The following is a 23,876-nucleotide window of genomic DNA, read 5'->3' as shown; positions in this document are numbered from 1 at the left end:
TGCTCATTGTTATAGGCGAATTGAACCACTCGCGTAGCTGTTTATCATGATAAAAACCGTTTGCCGATGCTCGGCGTATCTATTCATTTTGTGAGTTTTCCAACCTCTGCTCACGAGTGACGACAGTGATACCACCCGCAGTACGGGCGGCGTGTCCAAACACGGTTTTTGAAGCACCGTGAGGGGATATATTACAATAGATCAAACAAATAGTCGCAGTGATATTTTTACCCAACATGAAAAAAAAGAGAGGAGATGCAAAGAGAATCTCTTATTTGCAGTTATGACCTATTCAAAAATTAGGCCAGATATATGCTATTTCTCGTGATGCCGGTAATTTAGATGCTGCTGTCTTCAGAAAGGTTGTTTAGGTGCGGACCTTCAGATATGATACCAGTTAGATAGAAATTTTCTCAATGCAATGGATCTACTTTTATTTACAACTAGCTGACCCGACAAACTTCGTATTGCCACAAATTAACCTGTGTTGTACATAAATCATGAATCTCGGATGATCTTTGTCACAATCTCGAGTGTTGCAAGCCCCCCAGTGGGCGGCGCTTCCGACGGCGGGTCACCGGCAACACTCGCGACCTCATCCTGAATGATCTAGTGTTACTATAGATAGTTTTTGTGGTCTTGTATTGACTAATGTTTTATGGAAGAGTCTCGAATTTCTCGAGTTCGATTAGTTTTTGAGTTTAGCAAAAATTTCTGTTTTATTTGTATGAGAGTCCATATCCCCCTACCACAGGGGTGAGAGGTCTCTAACTATCGTAAAATAAATTCTAGACTCCAAAATCTCCCACATGGTTCCATTGGCTTGATTAGTTCTCAAGTTATAAGGAAATTTGAATTTCATTTGTATGGGAGCTCCCCTCTTAAAAGGGGAAGGGGTCGTAATTCACCATAGAAAAAATTTCTGCCATCTAAAACTCCCACATGCCAAATTTGGTTCCATTTGATTGATTAGTTCTCGAGTTATGAGGAAATTTGTATGGAAGCCCCCCCCCCCCTTTTAAAAAGGAGATGAGTTATAATTCCCCTTATAAAGAAGGGAGGGGTCTTAATTTACCATAGAATAAATTCTTGTCACCGAAAACACCCACATGCCAAATTTTGTTCTATTTGCTTGATTAGTTGTCGAGTTATGCAGAAATTTGTGTTTCATTTGTATGGGAGCCCCCCCTCTTAGTGGGGGGAGGGGTTTCTAACCATCACTAAAACCTTTCCTGGCCCCAAAAAACCTCTACATGCATATTTTCATGCCGATTGGTTCAGTAGTTTTCGATTCTATAAGGAACATACGAACAGACAGACAGACAGAAATCTTTCTTTATAGGTATAAATAACATATCCCGCATTTTGCACCTTACTGGACACCGCAGTCTAAAAGTGCGATTGGCACAAAAAATGCGACAATGCGAATGCTGTGAGTGAGAAAGAGAAAGAGTGACAACTGCAATGTTGCTGTTTTGTTTTGTCATATACATTGGCATTAGAGAAAATAAACTGGATTAACCCAGATAGGGGAACTGTGGGTAAAATGAACAGGTAGCCAAATTCCCAGTAAACCGATTAAAATCTGTTCCAGATCAAGATCCTAGAAGTATTTCAAGCTGTTTGAGACAATATGTGGTGATCATAAGCTTTCTAATATGAAAAAATCAGAGGGGTTGTGTACAAGACACGACCGCATATATAGGTGACGCAGGACTACGTAAGTCTCTTTTTTAGTGATAGTAGCATGTATTCATGCTTGTAATCATTCGATTCTTCATGTATGCATGCTATATGCAACATATATAAATGCTACATGCGTTGTATGTAACATTTATCAAAGTAGTAACATTGCATACGTTCAATTCTCAAAAGATTGCGCATTTGAAAACAATTTAACAAAATCAAGAACACAAACTATTACTATCCTGCTACCTTACTGAAATTAAAGATTGTTTTTATTATCCATGGTTTCCCACGTTGAAAGGATTTTACCAATTCAATCCTATTTTATCAACAGTACATCTTTTCACTACACTTTTAATGAAACGGCAAGCATGCGTATTCATACAGAGTCGTATTATAATCGAACACTACAGCTGTAGCACATTTTTCCAACACAGATATCAAATTCGTCGAGGTTTAATCGTCACGCAGTAAAGAATTTGCGATCTGTTGGGACAACAAACTTGTGTCATTTTTTCTGGCACACTTCCCTAACACAGACATCAGATTGGACTAGGTTTAATCGCGTTCGTAAGAAATCTGTTGGCACGAGGAGGCTGTGTCACTCTCTCTCTCTCTGGCGTACTTCCCAAGCAAGGACATCAAAATAGTCAAGGTTGAACCACGGTGTTAAGAAATCTTGTTAAAATGAGGAAACTTTGTCACTTGTTTTGGCTTACTTCCCAAGCACAAATATCAAATAGGTATAGGTTCAGATCATCGTAAAGAAGAATGTTCCAACCAATCACAAAGCGAGAATTGTGGTAAAACATAGGTTCATTATTTTCAATTTTTCAATAGTTCAACATTAAGAACCCTTACTTTTCTTCATTTGGGTCAATTCTTAGAAGATTTTCCGATCGATTGGTGTAAGAATATTGAAAATCGATCGGAAAACCGTTGAGCTATTAGCGCTCAAAACCTTTCATTTTTCGTGACGCTCACATTTTTTGATTTTTTGGAATGACACCCTATCTCAAAACTTGCCGTAAGACGTAGTCCTACGTCAAAACTAATAGATTACTTACTTGAGAAAATAGCTATAAATATATTAAAATTGTATGTCGGTAAAGTATTTTTATTGACGAAAGAAAAGGGAAATAGGCTGAATTTAGAAACCTGCTGAAAATACCCTTCCGTACCCTACTTTAGAGGACAATTACGCTAATGCTAATACTTTTTATTTTAAGACAATTGTAATTTTGTAACTTCTTGTGCGTGTAGAAATTTACTTTATTTGTAATCCTATGTTGTAGTAGGGGAAAGTCCTGTATGTCCGGACAGGCCTCTATGCCCGGACACTGGCGATTTCTCAAAAACAAAAAAATGTTAAAAATATTTGGAAAGAATGGAACAATAGTACTTTAATGGTACTATTGTCCTATTCTTTCCAAATAATTTTATCATTCCTTGTTTTTAAGAAATCGCTAGTGTCCGGGCATAGAAGCCTGTCCAGTCATACAGGACTTCCCCCTATAGATTTAAGAATGGGCAAAGGACTTAAAGCCTATATTAGAAAGAGAAATTAAATCACTTGCTCTCTCTTCTTTCTCAGATCCCTGATTTACGTTGTTTACATATTTCTACTAGGCTTTTTCAGTTTTCCTTAATTTTCTTAGATTTCAGTTTCTCGCATGCACAAGACATTAGCCGAAAACACACAACTTAAACTACCTACAATAAATTTACCTACACCAACCTTGTATACCTACACATACGTTATGTAATCTTAAGCATTAACTTACATATTACGTCTGTTTATTTACTTACTTACTCTTTCGGCGACAATCCGCTTATCGAATCCATGTCGAATTCAGGAGCCGTCTCCACATTACTCGGTCTTGGGATGCCACTCTCCAGTCGCCCCTAACACCCGCTGTTCTAGCATCCTCGTCAACAGCGCTCATCCAACGGGTACGGGATCTGCCTCGAAGTCGTCGGCCTCTGTCGGGTTCTCTGCTAAATATTGTTTTCGCTTGTCTCTCATCCGGCATCCTTGCTACATGGTCAGCCATCTTTGTACCCTTGGTATATTTCATGATTCTTGCGCCTGCACCACACTCCTTCGTCTAATATGCCGCCGAGAATTGATCGCAGGATCCTACGCTCGAAAACGCCAAGAGCTCGTCGGTCGCTCTCTTTCAACGTCCACGCTTCGTGGCCTTAGAGTATCACCGAGAGAATTAGCGTCTTATAGAGCACGAGTTGTAGACTACGAGACCTCAGCTGGCTACGTAATCCATAAAAGGCCCTGTTGACAGCCGCTATCCGCCTTTTTACTTCACGGCTCACATCGTTGTCACATGTCACTAACGTACCAAGGTAAACAAAGTCGTCGTCCACTTTAAAAGTATCCCTATTTATCACCACCGCAGTTCCAACACCCGAAGAGCTACCACGCTCTCTACCAACCACCATATACTTTGTTTTGGTAGAATTTATGATACGCCCTATCCTCGCAGCTTCCTCCTTAAGATGCGTGTACACTTCTTCCATAGCTCTACGGTTAACACCGATGATATCGATGTCGTCCGTGAACCCTAGGAGCATATGAGATTTCGTGATGATGGTACCGCTTCTCTGCACACCGGTCCTTCGGATAGCACCTTCCAATGCAATGTTGAACAGTAAGTTCGATAGTCCGTCACCTTGCTTCAAACCATCTAACGTCATAAACGAGTCCGATGTCTCACCTGCTATCCTGACGCTTGATTTTGAGCCATCAAGGGTAGCACGTATCAGCTTAATCAGTTTTGTTGGAAAACCATGTTCAAGCATAATCAGCCACAGCTTGTTTCGTTTAATTGGATCATACACCGCCTTGAAGTCTATAAACAAATGAGGAGTCTGCAAGTTGAATTCCCGAAATTTATCGAGGATCTGTCGCAAGGTGAACATTTGGTCCGTCGTGGAGCGTCCCTCTCGAAAATCGCACTGGTATTTGCCAACAAAGGTTTCCTGTAACGGCCTCAGTCTGAGAAACAGGATGCGAGAAAGAATTTTGTATGCAGAATTGAGGAGAGTAATACCTCGATTTTTTTTTGTATGCCAAAAGGGCATTGGGTTAAAAGACCACTGCGACAGTCTTAATGATCGTCTTTCGTGGCAGGCCCCGATTGCTGTACACAGTTTACGGATCGCTCATACCCATTGATGGAGTTGAGCGGATTAGTTGTAATCCTGTGCCCCAATTCGGTACTACATGGTTTATAAAGCCAATGACCGTTATGGGATTTAGGCTCCATACCTGATATGGAGTAAGAAGGAAACTTCCGAAGAAGTTCTGCCTTGATAATGCAAAAGCTCCGCAATAGCAGAGCAGATGCGCTGAACTTTCAGGTTCAGAGTTACAAAAGCGGCAGGTGTTGGATGATACCTTGCCGATATTCTTTTAATAATAAAGAGCGGGGCTGTGTCCTGTTAGGAGTCCCGTGATTGTGCGTAATTCACTACGAGTTAAATGGAGTAGTTTTTTAGCTACTGCAAGGTTTGGATAGATAAACTGTTTAGCTTGTCTACAACCCTGTATTTGATTCCAACAGGATGTTACAGTTATTGTTACAGGATACTATTTCTAGCTTTTCCCATATCATCAATTCGCCTTTTACGGCGGATGTGGAAGTGCCCAGAAACGGTTCAGAACCAATAAATTGCTGAGCTGATCCTTGTTTTGCTAGGTTGTCAGCAAATTCATTGCCCTCGATTCCTCAGTGACCGGGCACCCAAAGTAATAAAACTTTGTTTTGGCGGGAGAGTTCCCTCAATGCTGTGCTGCACTCCCAAACTAATTTGGACATGCATTTGGCGGACTTGAGTGCCAGTAGTGCTGCTTGGCTGACCGTGAAGATACCGATTTTCGCATGCCTGTACTTTCGTTTCAAGCATATTGTTGCACAGATGCATATCGTATATACTTCCGCTTGGTGGGCCACTTTCCTAATGAGATAGTTTCCCTGATGCCGGCTCCGTAGACTCCGGAGCCTGTGCAGGCCCCATTTTTGAATCATCTGTAAAAAAACAGATAGTTCCAGATGAAAGATCGGGCCCTCCATTATTCCACATTGAGCAACCTGTTTCAATCACCTCATATGCATCAGAGACTGAAGTTACTAAGGGTGTCAGATTGAATTCCCGAAGTATGCGAAGATGACCGATTTGATCACCCTCAAGTATAGTTTTACTCCTTTGCAACCGTAGTGCGTCGAGCTCTGCTTCCTTCTTCACATGAAGATGCAAAGGCAGTAAGCATAGCATTGCCTCCATGGCTGCAGTAGGTGTTGTACGCATGGCACTGGTAACTGTAAGACAGGCCAGGCGCTGAACTTTGTTTAGTTTGGCTTGGGCTGTCACCTCATTCACCTTTGGCCACCATACGACTGCAGCATTGGTTATCCTACCCGAGCAGGAGACAATACCTCATCCACACCTAATGAATATCAAACTCAGCTATCATATCTAAATTTGATATTCATTAGTAATCGTATTTTAATAAAAAATAACTCATAAATATCTCGATGAGATATGATACCTCAATATGCTATTAATAAGTTATTTTACATTTTTGTACTATACCAAATGAATTACTGAATCAGCTATGAAGTTACAAAGAATGACTTACAAATGCCTCATTGAGGTATAATACCTCAATTTGTTATTAATTAATTATTGTGCTGTTTTATGTTATATCAAATGAATAACTCACTAAGCAAGTTAAATTTTCTTTTTTGACGTAGCACTACGTCTCCCAGGAAGGTAGCTGGCACTGGGGGTAATTCCAAAAAATAAAAAAATGTGAGCGTCGCGTAAAAATGAAAGATTTAGAACGCTAATAGCTCTGCCAATTATGAATGGATTTTGATGGTTTGAATACCAAACGATTCAGAATAGATGTAATAATTATATGGTTTTCATTATAATTTTCATTTTCAATCTCTAAATACAGTTAAAATTAACGAAAATTTTCAACTTCAAATTTTCCCATACATTTTCTTCGTGATTACCTTGCTTCACAAGCATGGAAGACAGTTAACCACACCATCTATTAGTGTGGTTTCCTTTTACAAACAACGCATTTGTTTATTTATATAACCATTTGCAGTGAATGCCGTTTTAAAAAATTAGTGCATCATATAGGCTAACAAATAGCAACTTTTTGACGTAGGACTACGTCTTTGTTTACTATACCGAGATTGGGTAGCACTTTTTGAAAACGAAAATAGAAATGTAACGTTTGCATGAAAGATTTTAAATACTACTAAACGACTGAACGAAACAGAACAATTTATATGTCGTTGGATAGAAAAAATGACCAGCAATTTTATGAAGAGGAATAGAGAGCAATTATATGAAGAACGTAAGAGGGGGGTTCCCATATACACATATTTCCACGTAACTCGAGAACTAATCAAGCAAACCAAATTTGGCAGATGGGGTTTTTGGAGGCATGAATTTGTTTTATGATGGTTTGAGACCCCTCACCCCTGTGGTAGGAGGATAAGGACTCTCTTTCAAATAAAATAAAATTTTTTGCGCATTTGCCATATTTTCCGCTATGTAACAGGTGGTAAGCTGTGAAAGTAAAGTAGTGAAACCTTCTCGGAGCAAGAGACGGTGAATCGACGTCGCTAACTTACGTGCCTGTTGCCATGTCAAAAGAGAAGGACATTCGAATGGCTCATCATATTTGCGATGAACGTGCTTTGGCTTTAAAGTTATTTGTAACCAATGACCCTTTTAAAGGCCACAAGCGAGAGTAAGTAAGATTATTGAAACATGTCAAGCTACGCATAATCATATTTAATGCAATAATCTCTGGGCTGGTCATTTATTACTATTTCAACCTTAATGTGCACACAAGTGATTTTAAAAAAAATCTCTGTCTCAATGGTTGCAGGCGTTGTACTTATGAACCCCCGTCCACGTATTTTCAAAGCCACCATTGCATTGAATGAAAAATTGAATCTGAATATTTCGCTCTTCTCTTTTAAACATCCACTTAAACAATGACAGTCACATATTCTTATAAACATACATATACCAGAAATGTAGTTTACATTAGTCTTTGATCTAATGATCTGACATAGTCCTACGTCACCCTTTCGTACAACCCTTAGGGCTGGATACCTTGTAGTTTTTGTTTATGTTTTGAACATGGAGAAGAAATGATGAATTCCTATTGTGACTTCCAATATAGCACGACTTACAGCACTTGTACAATAAATAATTATTATAGTAGACAGTACATGCAAAGTAAATTTGCATCTGTATGATGTTATTTTCTCTTCTATTCCATAAAAAATTAAAAATTGTGAAAAATTCCGCGTTCCTTCAAAAGGCAGATCGAAGCTCGCATATATACTGCATTTTCACAGAATATCTTTAAAAAAGCGATAGATGCATTCATGGTTTGAAATCACATTTATTTTCATAATGAAGGCTAAATCAAAATAGTGTTGCAAGTAATACCGCGCACAAGTTGATTTGCAAAACAGCCCTATTTTTCGGTCTTCGATTCGTTAGTTGCTATTTTTTTTATAATCATAATTTATAAATACTAGCCACTTTACAAGTTTTGACTACTTACACTTTGACCTAAACGGTAAACTTCGAAAGTTATGCCAAAGTTCAAAGGTATTGCAAGTATTCTCGAATGACACTAGTTGTAACTAATTGAGGTATAAAAGAGCAATATGCCTTCCACCACTAAAAATATTACGCATCATCTCTGGCATGCCCAATCTGCATAGGGGCACGTGTCCCAGCTTCCTTAAAAATTAACGGTAATTTTACGTCCATTTCAAGCCTAATTTCAAGTGAAATCTCAATTTCAAGTTTAAGTTCTCTTCCACATCTAATTTCAGGTTCCAGCTTCCAGTCTGAATTGGACCAAACGAAAGTCTGATATGTTCAATTTCAAATCCAATTTTAAGCAAAATTTCAAGTTTAGTTTTTAAGCAATAACAGTAATTAGGTTCAACTTAAAGTCCAACTTTCGGTTCCATACTTGATCTAATTTGATATCAACGTCACATCCAATTGAAGTATAATTTGAATTTCAAGCTCAATTCTAAGTTCACTTTTTCAAGTCTGATTTGAGTACAATATCAAGTCCAATTCATTAGCTTTTGATGACAAAAATTTTACGATAGCGTTAAGTTTACTTCCTGAGTTATGGCCAATCGTGACGATATCGTGAAATGTTTGTCATCGTAAGATTATGAATCTACGGACAAGAAACACGTAATTTTTAAGAATTAGAACATAGATTTTCCGACATTTCTTTGAAATTTTCTACCACCGTGAAAGATTTTGTAGAATTTTTTTTCCAGAAAGTATTTTTTGTGGTTAGCTAAGAAATATAACTAATATTTTCATAAAATAGGATTTTCTCAGCGATGCTTAGTTCCTGAGAAATGATTATTTGAGATGTTCATAAATGTTCATAAAAATGACCTTTCCGGCTTTAGAATAACAAAAAACACTATCGTAAAGTTTTTTCACTAAAAAATAATGAATTTGCAAATAAGAAAACAATATTTAAAAAAAATTCTTTGAATAAGAACATGGTTTTGTCGACTTTTCTTTACCACTGCCGTGGAAAATTTAGTGAAAACTGGTATTTTTCCTAGATTGCTGAGAAAATTTTCTTGTATCTTTACAAAAAAATCTTTGTTCTACGATGCTTGATTCAAAAATTATGAATTTTTCAAATAAGCGATGTTCGAGAAAATCGGAAAATTTCCCTTAGAGCTTTCATGGAAAACTGGAGATTTTTTCAATAGTTTTTTTTTCAATAAGCCCATAAACTATGCCCGTACGCCAAATGTCATACAATTCTGAGGCACTGCACCAAACCGAAGATCTGTGCGAAAATAATTGGTGCTATGGCGTGAGCAGAGATCTGTTCACTTTACTTTCGGGACGTTAGTTTAGTCGATGGGATTGTTGTATCATATCACACGGCGTTTTACTTTCGGCAACCAATCTTGTGGTTTGGCAAGTGTTGAAGCCGGTTATGCGATTTATTTTTACGCAATTCATAATTTACGTGAATTTAATGCTTAAAGCAGCGCGCACTAGAGCGGGAGCAAAAAGACTAAGCAAAATATTCAATGAGAGTGCGTTTTTATTAGATAGTTTTGAATATTCAGCTATAGTGACGTCATATCAGGTACGGGTTTTACACACAATGGTGTATTAGAAAAACTATGTTAGTGTTATTTAAGAAGTATTTAAGATATAAGTATGTAAGCATATTTAAAAATGCGATTTTTCTCGTTCGCACAATAGGCCGTATGAATAAAAGAGTTAGAGCATACTCTCCCATAAGATTTACACGGGAAAAGCAAAGCAAACTGTTTTATTCATACGGTCTAATGTTTGATGCTAGCGCTGCTTCGACGCACTATGGATCCTCTCCATACAAAAGCTGGACAAAAATAAACAAGTTGTCCGAAGATATTAAAATGTTCTAAAATTATCATATGAACGTCTAAGGTTAATTAAAATTTTTATCAATACTGTTAATCATATAGAGCGAAGTCCTGTATGGCCGGACAGGCCTCTATGCCTATGATTGATGTTTTTAAATAAACATGAAACTCAGAAAACTGCTGGAAGAATATGTAAATTTACAAAGCTAACTGTGGTATTATTTATTTTTCTAAGTATCGGCTAAATGAGGTACACTCAAGTCACTTTTCACGCGAATGATGCGTTCCACGTAAATCGAAACAGCGTAAATTCCGAAATTTGCGTAAAAAGCGATTTCAGTGTATATTAATTTTAGGTAAAAATACTGAAATGAGCAATTCTGTTAGTATTGAATACCATAGCAATAACAAAATGAAATATTAATTATTTTTTCTTATAATACTAAAAGGAGATATTCAATTAGTATTAAATATCATCTGAATAACTTAACGAGATATTTCGTTTTTTTCTTAAAATGTCAAAATGAGATATAGATTTAGTATTGAATAGCATAGTAATACCAAACTGAGATATTCGATTGACGTCCCGTGTGCAAAAACATTTGATATTATTTAGGTATTGCAATAGCAAAATCAGTTATTATTTAAGTGTTTATAGAACATTTTTTAGCTATTATTTTAGCTATTTTACCTGTTATATCAACCTCGTCAATACCTAATTCAGATATGCAGTTATTCACCCAAAAAATATCTGGATCAGGTATTCTTCAGTAATTTTCTCCTGCTCGGGTAGGCCAGCAATAGTAGTATATGACCGAAAGGAAAGTTGAGGTTTGAATCCCCAGGCTTTGCCAAACAGTGACCTGCATTCCCAGATAGCCGAAGTTGCTTTCTTAACAGCATAATCTAGGTGGGCAGCCCAGTTCAGTCTTTTATCGAGAATTATTCTTAGGTGTTTGACTTCATTACTGAAGCCCAGTTTGACACCATTCAGTATAGGGAGAGTAATGGTATGTTTCCTTCGTCTAGTGAATGGTATAACGACTGTTTTGGTGGGGTTTGCATTAAGTCCCTCTTGTGAACACCATAACATGGTGGTGTTAGGGCTCCTTGCAAGCGACTTGACAATACTGCGTCAAACTTACTTCTAACGATAAGCACAACGTCGTCGGCGTAAGCAATGATTTCATAACCAAGCTGTGATAGCTTGTGAAGGAGTACGTCGGCCACCAGCGACCAATGTAGGGGGGAGAGAACTCCTCCCTGTGGACATCCTTTGATCACCGAAATCGTGACCGACGTATCTCCCAATGATGCTGTAATTTCTCTGCTCGAGAGTATTGCTTGAATCCAGCTCATTGTAGTGTGGTCGATTCTCTTTTGACAAAGAGCCGTATTAATTAACGCGAAGGACGTGTTATCGAAAGCACCTTCAATATCAAGAAAATCACAAAGTGCTGTCTCTTGATATTTAAGCGCTTTCTCAATTAACGTCACTAAGCAGTGCAGTGCGGTTTCCGTAGATTTGCCGTGTTGGCATGCATGTTGACTTGCATGTAATGGAGAGTTTTTTAAAAACTCATTGCGGATATAGTTATCCGTGATTTTCTCCATCAGCTTAAGAAGCGTTGAAGTCAGACTTATCGGTCTGAAAGCCTTAGGCATGGTTTTGTCTTTTTTTGCCAGCCTTAGGTATGAACACCACCCTGACTTGCCGCCAATTCTCCGGGATATATCCCAAAGTGAAATTGGCTCGAAAGAGGTTGATGAGCTCGGACATTATAACACTGTCCGTTTTTTGTAAGAAAATGGGTAGAATACCATCCGGACCTGGAGATTTCATTGGTTCAAAAAAGCTGAGTGCCCATTTGATCGAAGCCTCCGTAAACAATCGCCGTGCAAGTAGAACCGAGTCATTTGGCACATTGTGTAATGACCCATTCCGCTCCTGCCCGCCTGTGTCTTGTCCGGTGGTCACTGTCGAGCCAGGAAAGTGCGTGTCCATTAGAACTTCCAGAGTTTCCCTGGTGTTAACAGTGAGACTCTCATCCTCTTTTTTAATTGCCCTAAACCATTGCAGTGGTCCTTGGATATCGCTTTCTGCAGACACGTAGCCTCTGGCAGAGTTTGTATGCTTTCGCAAAATTTAACTCGTGATTTCCTTTTGGCTTTTCGTAGCTCAGCGTTGTATTTGGTGAGGGAGGCTCTGTAGTCGTCCCAGTTAGACGTGATTTTGGCCCTATTGAACAGACGCCTTGCCTTCCGACGGAGATTGCTAAGCGTCTCATTCCACCAGGGCACATCACGGCAAACTGTTCGGGACAGTTTGTGTTGTACGCGTCTGTGATCCTGCATTGCAGGTCACTAGCAGCGATATCCAGCTCAGCTGGAGTTCGTATATCACTGTGACAGGAATTACGTGAGGCAATCAGATGATCCCTAAAGGAACTCCAATTGGTTTTCCTCGGATTCCTGACGACACCCTCAAACTCTTTAAAGAGAAGACTTTATTGTGTCAGGTTTCCGTATTCAGCACAGAGTCCCGCGGTTTTATATGCATCTCGATTTTAAACAGGATTGTTACATATTTAATACATAATTCGGTTTAATTACCCTTCTAAATCGTGTTTCGATTTTTCATCCGCTTGTAGCTTTTTTCAGGACTGTTTTATCATTCTTCGCTCGACATTTAACTATAATATTGAACTAAATTCTTTTTTAAACAAATTTATTTTGAAATACTTAGTTACATTTTTAGTTAAACCGTATTTTTATGCAAAAAAAAAACTCATCATTGTAGGACTAGAAGGACAGAATTTGAGCATCTATAGCAGCCCGCTGCACTTGCATTCCGCTACATTTTTGATAGAAGCTTGTGTACATGGGAATTTGAATGTCAAGATCAATCTCCGGTAATGTTTTCGCTCACCCGCCAGACGTAGAGCACTGCTCTCCGGCACTGTTACTACTCACATTTTGCCACTTGCTGTAGACTCAATGTTTATGTTGACAACTTTCGCACCGTTTATGCTAACAAGAAGGAAGCGCAACAGTCTCGCACCGCCAGCTGCCAACAGCAACAGCGCGAATAAACACGAACCTGTCTGAATGGGTTGTGGGTGGTCACATATGATTCGGAGAGATAATGACCGATCCGACGCGACGGGATTCCGAGCATAAGAGAATAATGATAACCGAGTCCGAGAGGACTACGGTGAGCGCAGGTACCATCTGGAGCAGAATCAGAGTTTCAGTTCGGTAAAACCAAGAGCATCTTCATCATATTGCAGTGGAACTTTATCGAGTGCGGACGCGTTTTATCGGTACTCCTTCCAGGCACACCAAACACAATTGTCCCACTATTCCAGAATACACCAACCACACACAAAGAACCCAGTCCTTGTGCACACATACACATCTACATCATCCCAATGCATCTTTCGCTTCGGAATTCCTGAACCAATCCACTCGAACTAAGTGATCCGTGCCTAACCGTTAATCGCAAAACATAAAGATACGAGTTATTCATTTGCCATTAAGTGTAGAAAAATTGCACGAGTGTTCTGTCCTTCCGCATCAGTGCACCAGGAGTGTCCGTTCCTGTTCCTGTTCTTTTCCTGCATGAAAAGTTTGCGAACGGAAACAGTTTTTCGCCACTGACCACCCTAAGTTTTAAAAAGTGCATAAAAAAGTGCTGGCAATCTAAATCTAAATTCCTACGAAAACGAAAAAAAATTAATTTCTTTGATAACTGTTAACACGAAAAGTCCCTCCAGTGATTAGTCGTAAAAAGCAGATAATTGAGTTTGTGAAGTGCACTTTCGAAGAAACCGACGTCGTTTAATTTTCATCCCATCACCGACCGACGCCGTCGCTTATTTATCCGAACATCTTCATCTCGCGGCCGCAGCCAACCAGCCAGCCAGCCAGCGGGGGCTGTGTGCATTTCCAGTGTGCTTTGAAGCGGGAAAAATTGCCCACTCGGTAACCCACTTTTAAAATAATTTCCAGCAGGACTCCCTCCCAACCAAACGCTCCGGGATGGACGGTGGAAGCAAAAAGCACGCTGTTTCGGAATTTAGCTACATGCTGCAGAGACAGGTAAATAAGGATCCAAATTTATTACCCAAACAACGGTGATGTGCTTGTAGCCTGGCGTTGTTCGACAGTCGACAGCTTTAAATAGATAAAAACTTTAGCTATAATTAGCTTTAATATTGCTTGCTAAGCATTTTCCGAGGTGAAACAATTGTCGTCGCGCTGGCGGTACGTGTTTATATAGTCAGACCGTGCATGTTAATCGAGTGCAAGTCAAGCAAAACGAGCTTTTTAGTATTGTATTCCGTATGATGCGAGCCTTTTGTACGTTGCTGGGATGCAGGCTGCTTAAATTGTGCAATTAAATTAAGTGCTTTTCATCGTGTTATAAACTTTTTTTTTCTTCAGCACGTACCGGAAATGAATTCGATACCTACTATTTGCATTTGGTTCGAAAATTTATGGCACAGTTTCAGGCAATAATTACAATTAGCTCGGTAGGATGCCAATTGAGTTCTTATGCAAATTAAGTTAATTTATGTCTAAAGAAAAAGGGAACGCAACTCAATTTTTATGTAGAAAATATTTGAATTTCAATTCAATTTCTTGTTTGTACTTCTGATTTCAAAAAAATTAGTTTAGGTTACATTACAGCAATCGGCATTTTTTATATGATGTACAATCTTTCTTTAAAATTTCTGCAGCATTTGGGAAATATCTATGAACAAAAATCTATTTTTCTCACGTTAAATAAAATATCAACTACTCTACCAGGACAACTAGGGCATAACTTTTAATTTATTTAATATAAAAAGAACAATTATCGTTTTTTCATATCATACATATTTTGAAAATTACAACTACAACTATTGAATAGTGGAGAAAAACAATAACTTTTGCAAATAAATTACCAATGGAATTTGAAATAAATCTTGTTCCAAAAGTGCTGATCGTGGCCAATAAGGCGCCTCCATCAATTTTTACATGAAACTAACACCGGAAACGTTAAAAAAGTACTCGATCACTGTTAAAAATTTTCTAACCACATAATCAGATGCAATAAACATAATATGATAACCATAATAAATAATCTGACGGCATAGACTCAATAACATTGCAGTGCAATACTTCGTCCTTGAGCAGGATTGGTGCCAGTTGGCTCCAAACTATGTCAAAAGAAGGCCAAGCCTCTTAAGAGACAGCTTTTTCTTTGCTGTATCAGAAAGACTGATAAGCTTATAACTGACTTCCGACAGCTTGTGCAGTTCTTTTTACTTGCTGAAGCAAAGCCTTAGCACCATCATTTCGTTTTCACTGCACCGTGCGGACACTTTTCAGTTTAGTTCACAAGACAATTGCACACTATTCATGATACCACTGTCATCGAGGAGAGCATCTCGAACAGCATGAAGGGATTTCTTAAGACTAGACTGATAATTTCAAATCCATAACGAAACAGTTGTTAGTAATAACAATACAGGGCGAAAAAATCGTAACTGTAATTTTAGTTTGCCACAGTTTCAAACTTGTTTGATAACTATTACGCATACTTTCATCAAGTTAAGTACAAAAACGTTAATGGCTTCAAATTTTTTGATACCAAAAATATCCAATACTACCAAGCTCTAGCTATTTTGAGCGAAATTGGCGTTGAAAATGCATTAAGTGTGCTTCATACGAAAACCATCAAAAAAATTTGTCCTGTAAGGTGTTTGAATAGGGTGAAGGCGCCTGCATAAATTTTAATTTTGAGTGCATTTCATGTAAAGTATATCCATAACATTTATCTTAAATCTGTCCAATTCAAATCTTTCTTCCTTTACTGTAATTACCAGTCACAATCGTTGTTGAAAAGTGTTACAACTGGCACGCGCGATATCCTGAGGCATTTCATCCCAAACCTTGCTTGAAAGTATCCATAGTCAATTCTTTGGTGCTCCCTAGTTTGCCTAGCATGTAACCTCATGCATAGAAGTCGAGACGATTCAAATCAAGCGAAAAGGTAGGCTAATCTACCGAAGAAATAAAAATTGTCCGCACACCAAGGCTATGCAGCTTTCGCTTGGTGAGACGGCGCAGAAACTTGTTGGAAGCTGTATGGTGCATACTTGTAGTATTTTTTGACGATGGACAGTAAATGGTTCTTCAAAACAATATATTGAGTAATATTGAGTGTTGATTTTAACATCAGGTTCAATGAATAGCAATGAAACCAAATTTTTAGACAAACATCCCCATACCATCCTCATACCAGTCCTGCAATTGTCCTACACTCTTACAACTGGCTGTGAAGCCTGTCGTGTAAAAACAGAAGGTCAAAATTCCTAATCGGAATGTAGCTTTACTGTGGTTTGTAGCAAGTAAAAACACGATCGAAAGTGAAGCTTGTACAATAAATTTCCGAGCGATGATATCCAAGTTTACATTGAAATGGAAAGTAGTAGCGATCAGCGAATGAATGTCGATAATGGTTTTGCTTTCCTTTTTATTTTATTTCAATAGGCTTTACATGGCAAGACGGTGGAACAACGCAACGGCCGCAAGTTTATTTTACTTTCTTGTCTTGAACCAGCATCAGCAGCAGCAGCAGCAGCCACAAGCTTGGTGTATGTAATAGTCGTCCGTGCCTGAGAAGCAAGTCTATTACTCGGAAAATGTATAGAACAATTTCACCTTAAATTTTTTGATTAATTTTCACTATTTAACGATTGAAAAGCGATCTTTTCAAGAAAGCCATATAATTGCTGCATCTTTCAAGAATCGAATGGTGTGCAAATCATCAAAATCCGTTTTAAATTGGAAGAGCTATTAGCGTTTAAAATCTTTCATTCTTTCGTGACGCTGGTTTGAGTGCAAATTTTGGATTGACTCCCTGCCATAAGACGTAGTTCTACGTCAAAACACAGACAGTGAATGCTACACACCATGTACACCAATCTTAAGGAGCGTAAAATCCTACGATCAATTGTTGGTGGCATATTAGAAGAAGGAGTGTGGCGCACGTGCTTGAACCACAAACTTTACCAAGTATACAAAGATCCGGATATTGTGAAGCGAATAAAACACGGCAGGCTACTGTGGGCTGGCCACGTTGCAAGGATGCCGGATGAGAGACCGGCAAAACCAATATTCGGCAGAGAACCCGACACAGGCCGCCACGTACCCGATGGCTGAGCGCTGTTGATGAGGATGCTAGAAGAGCAGGTGTTAGGAAACAAAAGTTGATCAAAACTTCGTAATTTCCATCAGCCGTTGTTGGGTCCGATTTAACGAATGACATGGCGTTTCATCATATTGTAGGACAATGTATTGGTCCCCAGAGAAATTGACTTTCACCCACCCTAGTATCACAGTTGTTACAAACTGGTTGTGGTAACCGATATGTGCCTAATTTTAGTCATAAATGAGTTGCTGCAACTAAATGTTCCAAATGTGTGCAGTTTGGGCACGGAAGCACTTGATCCTTTAAAATATCAATATATACTTCGATATTAATTTTAACACCAACAGCAATGAAAACAGGCGGCAAGTTCAAATCGTTGGATGCTACACACCACCAAGCCAATCATCATGAGATCAGCCGGATGTTTGATTTGGAAGTTAAGCTTCGTTTTCTCCTAAATATCCTCAAATTTCTTCGGTGAAATGAACCGATTTGTGCAGCTGCTGTACACAGCATCGATGCTGAACAGCTTTCCATCGGAGAATAGGATTATCATTTTTTACTTCTTCAACAAAGAAAGCAAATTCTCCGAACCAGTCACTCGTATTTCCTTTACCAGCCCAAAAGGCAAATGGTGCACTGAAATATGCGTGCAAGTCTGCTTTGCTGATACCTCACGTGTATTTTTACAGAAATTATGGTTTTCTTTCTTTGCCCGAACCAATTTGATCACGTTTGGTGTACGTGCAAACTGCAAATCTCCACTTCGCGGCTTCCACTGCCAACTTTTTGATGCGAAAACCGTGGCCAAACGATATCCTGCCACCTTGGCAGTCTCCGTCGATGTTTTTAGGGCGAGCTGCAAACTCGTAATCACTTCTTTGGGGTTCTACATTTTCACAAATTTGCAATTAAACAATTCCGATGTTCTGAAGCAGCCCTTAAAAGTAAACGTAAACAAATACACTGTCAACAGTAATAAGTCATTAGTTACACAAATTTACCCAAAATTAAAGTTTAAACATTTTCGAATTTTTTTCCTGCCTTACCTAGCAATGAGATTCAAGTCAATTATGACATAAAATTAGTAAAAATTAAAATAAAATTCTAGGCAAAATCTCATCGTCGTCCATCGTCGATGGAATGCACGGTGTGATACAATTTAAGATCGTCAGCGTAGATTAGTGAGTATTCGGCTTCTCATAGCATAACTACATCGTTGAAGAATAAAATTTACAGCATGGGGCCCATATTGCTTCCTTGAGAAAAACCAGACTTTTTTGTAAACACCGATGAAGCAGAAGATTCTAACTTGACTTGCTAGCCTCAATCACGTAAACATGAATCATGCAAATCTACTAATTGCTGCGAGGCCCCCAAACGATGCAGTTTCCGCAAAAGGATGCGATGATCGATCCGGTCAAATGCAACTTTTATGTCAGTGTAAACTACATCAACTTGTGATTTTCTTCAAGTTGCGTGATGCAAAAATAGGTAAACTCGAGTAGATTCTAGTAGAAACCGATCGACCAGGCATGATTCCGTGCTGGTAGACTGATATATAGCTTTTGGTATGGTTGAGAATTGCAGTGTTAACAATAATTTCAAAAAGCTTGGAAGCTGCAGCTGCAGCTGGTAATACCTCTGTAGTTCCTAACATTCCGGCGTTCGCCAGATACTAGAAAATTTGCCTTATTCATTTCTAGATTTTGATACTAAGATTATCAAAATTGAATACTAATTGATACTAACATCATCCAAATTGGCTCAACCATCTCCGAGAGAAGTGAGTGAGGTTGCAAAGAGTTTTTTTTTGTTCATAGGAGACTAGACCACTGCGACCAGCATTTAGATCTATTGTGGTATGCTCCGTCCTTAATCTATGTGCACTGTTTGACATACCACCAGTGATTCGAGCGATTGTCAGTACCCGAGCAAGAGCGAAGAGCAAAATAATATACACTAGAATCTCGTTTTACGTCCGTTCATTTTACGTGATTTCGTTTTACGTCACTTTTTTTACGTCCAAATTTTGAATTAACGTCCTCTCGTTTTACGTCCAAAATTTGAATTAACGTCCACTTTTTTTACGTCCAAAACTTGAATTAACGTCCTCTCGTTTTACGTCCGAAATTTGAATTAACGTCCTTTCGTTTTAATTCCGAAATTTGAATTAACGTCTTCGGGAAAGTTCCTTAAATGACATCGTCTTCAAGATGGTATGGAAAATAGCGCAGAATTGACTCACTACGTGGCGCTAGAGTATATGTAGCTTTCTTATACAAGCTCTACCTGGCGTTGCTGACTATTTAGAAAGTTATGGTCTTCGGGAAGGTTACTCAAATGACTGCCGCCTTCAAGATGGTATGGAAAATAGCGCAGAATTGACTCACTACGTGGCGCTAGCGTATATGTTAGAGATGGTCGGGTAGCGGAAAATTTGCCCGAAACCCGCACCCGTACCCGTACCCGCCGGGTTCGGTTCGGGTTCGGGTATTGAAAAAAAATAATTTGCGGGTTAGGGTCGGGTACGGGTTCTTAATTTTTGGTTTTGAAACCGGGTACGGGTCGGGTCGGGTATCTCTATTGACCACATTTAACACTAAAGATGGTCGGGTACCCGTACCCGTCGGGTTGCGGTCGGGTTCGGGTATCAAAAATAATAAACTTGCGGGTTCGGGTCGGGTACGGGTTTATGATTTTTTTCTTGATCGGGTACGGGTCGGGTTCGGGTATTCAAATTTTCATACCCGACCATCTCTAGTATATGTAGCTTTCTTATACAAGCTGTATCTTGCGCTGCTGGCTATCTAGAAAGTTGCAGTCTTCGAGAAGGTTACTTAAATAACTGCCGCCTTCAAGATGGTATGGAAAACAGCGCAGAATTGACTCACTACGTGGCGCTAGCGTATATGCAGTACTATTATACAAACTGTATCTTGCGCTGCTGACTATTTAGAAAGTTGCGGTCTTCGGGAAGGTTACTCAAATGACTGCCGCCTTCAAGATAGTATGGAAAATAGCGCAGAATTAACTCACTACGTGGCGCTAGCGCATATGTAGCATTCTTATACAAGCTCCCATACAAATGAAATTCAAATTTACTCATAACTCTAGAACTAATCAAGCATAAGGAACCAAATTTGGCATGTAAGAGGTTTTGGAGGCAAGATTTTTTTCTATGGTGAATTTAGGCTTTTGCCTTCTTTAAGAAGGGGGATCCCATACAAATGAAATATAAGTTTCCTCATAACTCGAGAACTTATCAAGCAAATGGAACCAAATTTGGCTTGTGGGTGTTTTTGAAGACATGAATTTATTTTACGATGCTTTGAGACTCCTCACCCCTGTGGTACGAGGATAAGGACTCTCACACAAATAAAACAGATATTTTTCCGAAACTTCCCGAAGACCGTAACTTTCTAGATAGCCAGCAGCGCAAGATACAGCTTGTATAAGAATGCTACATACACGCTAGCACCACGTAGTGAGTCAATTCTGCGCTATTTTCCATACCATTTTGAAAGCGGAAGTTATTTAAGTAACCTTCACGAAGACCGCAACTTTCTAAATAGTCAGCAGCGCAAGATAAAGCTTGTATAAGAATGCTACATATACGCAAGCGCCACGTAGTGAGTAAATTCTGCGCTATTTTCGATACTATCTTGAAGGTGGCAGTCATTTAAGTAACCTTCCCGAAGACCGCAACTTTCTAAATAGTCAGCAGCGCAAGATAAAGCTTGTATAAGAATGCTACATATACGCTAGCACCACGTAGTGAGTCAATTCTGCGCTATTTTCCATACTCTCTTGAAGGTGTCAGTCACTTGAGTAAACTTCCCGAAGACCGCAACATTCTAGATAGTCAGCAGCGCAAGATATGGCCTGCATAAGAGTACTACATATACACTAGCGCCACGTAGTGAGACAATTCTATAATCCATATAATCCGACGAAAAGCCCTTGATCTGCTAAACAACTTTGTCGAAGACATCAACGTTCTATACGGTCAGGATCACGAGTTATTCCATATTGGAACCAATTATGTCAATTCGTCCACTTTTTTTACGTCCAAAACTTGAATTAACGTCCTCACGTTTTACGTCCATAATTTGAATTAACGTCCTCTCGTTTTACGTCCGAAATTTGAATTAACGTCCACTTTTTTTACGACCGATTTGATTTACGTCCCCCCAATAGTGGACGTAAAACGAGATTTGAGTGTAAAAACAATATCAAACTGTGTTACAATGCTATATTTTGTTATTGAATAGATATGGAGATACATTGATAACACATTTTGTTATTGAGTAGATATTTAAATCAGGGTTGTAAGATGAGTTTAATAACTGATTTTGTTATCATATCTTATTTCGACCTTAAAATGACATTCGAAATATTTCATAAATTTTTTTTAATGATTAAAGAAATTTTTGGATTATAAATATTTTATAAAATGGTTTTTTAATATCTCATATGCTACTACATTTGTCATTAAATACCTTAATAATGCTAAAATATGTTATTCTAAACTCTGAATACGGTCATGTTATTGCTTCGTTATTCAAATAACACAAATAGTTATTCTTTTGGCCTTAAAGGAGCAAAATTTTGATATTATTTTTTGTTATTTTAGCCAAAACAAGACCAAATTTTAATATGATTCATTCCATTTCCATAACACATTTTGATATTGTTTTGCTCTTCGCTGCTGCTCGGGCATTGCAATTATGACGTACCATTCGAATGTCCTTCTCTTTTGACATGAATGGCAACAGGCTCGTAAGCAAGCGGCGTCGATTCACTGTCTCTTGCTCCAAGAACGTTTTACTAGTTTACTTTCCCAGCTTACTGCTTGTTACATAGCAGAAAATATGGCACATATGCAAAAATTTCTGGTTTATTTGTTTGCTTATTTACTTGATTAGTTCTCGAGTTTTGAGGAAATATGTGTTTCATTTGCAGAATGAGCCCCCCCCTCTTACGCCCTCCATAAAATTACTGGTCATTTTATCTATCCAACGACATATGAATTGTTCAGTTTCGTTCAGTAGTTTAGTAGATATCAGCTTTTGAAATCTTTCATTCAAACGTTACACTTCTATTTTCGTTTTCATAAAGTGCTACCCAGTATAGTAAACAAAGACGTATGATTGTGTTTTTTTCAAACATTCGTCTGGCACATCTTAATTGAAAGCTAAATCAGAGGGCTAGTTGTAGAAGGCACGAGAAAGATAACGATATCCTTTTGCGTGCATAATTTTGGCTGGTCTTCCACTACCTAGCTTGCGAATAGTTGTTGGGCATCTTAACATATGGTAAACAGTCGATGCCGCAACATATTCGCTTTTTAAATGTATACTTTTGCCGTATTGTAGTATACGTATACTTTTTGCCGAGATTTCTGTGGCAGCTGGCAGTTCGTAAAAGTATACAACGCGCTCCCGAAATGCTTCTTATTTCGACGTCATTTTAAGCAAAACTGGACAAACATAAACAAAACAAAAAATATTGACAAAAAGAGGAGAGAGAGCGAGAGCTAACACATCAAAGCAAAGCCATGGGTTTATACCATCTTTAGACATTACCCTTCTTTATCGACAGACTTCTCAGCCGGCTGTTAGAGTACAGGAAAATTACGGGGCCAGTGCAACGATCCTATTGACTCTAACTAGCAAGCACCGCCTAGCCGAGATTCGAACATACGACGACTAGCTTGTTAGACCAGCATCTAACAGCAATCTAGAGCTAACACATACATACTCCCATTTCTCTCTGAGCTCGTTTGTTGTTGAGTAGGTATAGGGGCCTCAAAAAAATTCCAAAATTTTAGTTGTCACCCGTTACGGTTCGGTTCCATTGAATTGCTGACGTAAAAGGTTTTCCTAGATTTCTTCTTCCGTTGTTCTTCCAGTTGAACAAACTGAAACGAAAATGACGTGGGCAAAATGCACACACTTTCCTAGAACGAAACCCTCTGCGTAAAATATGTCTGCCGTAGGCAATCCTACCGTAAGATCGTCATGTACCAATCAGTAACATTTTTATATAACCTAAAAGAGTGAAAGCATACTAACTTATATTATTTGAGCTCATGCTCTGCTAATTGATGTTTTAAAAGTTTCCGTTTTATAGAAAACAAAACTAGTTTTAGATTCAAACTAACTAGTGAATGTCTCCCTTACGCTAACTGCTCTCTTTTCATAACAAGCATCGTCGTCGGGCGGGAGTTTATCATTCTGTGCTACATTTTTCCATTCCTTGTAATTAGTAGTAGATTGCCTACACAGCTTCCCACGCTAGACTGTAGTCCTTATCGCTGCGTTTACCCGTAATGTTTGTTAGGTATAAAGTGCAAAGGGCATACTTCAGAGCGCATTAGTTGACACCTTCTTTTTACCGGGAATGTAGAAAATTAACTTAAACTTTAAATTAATTTAAATGTAAATGGCAAGTCTTGACTATTTAGTATGGATTTGTTGGTTATTTATTGCAAATGTAGATTTATATTATCTCGG

Source organism: Sabethes cyaneus, chromosome 2 (assembly GCF_943734655.1).
Source record: "Sabethes cyaneus chromosome 2, idSabCyanKW18_F2, whole genome shotgun sequence".
Lineage (NCBI taxonomy): Eukaryota > Metazoa > Arthropoda > Insecta > Diptera > Culicidae > Sabethes > Sabethes cyaneus.
Note: the sequence above shows the minus strand (reverse complement) of the source record.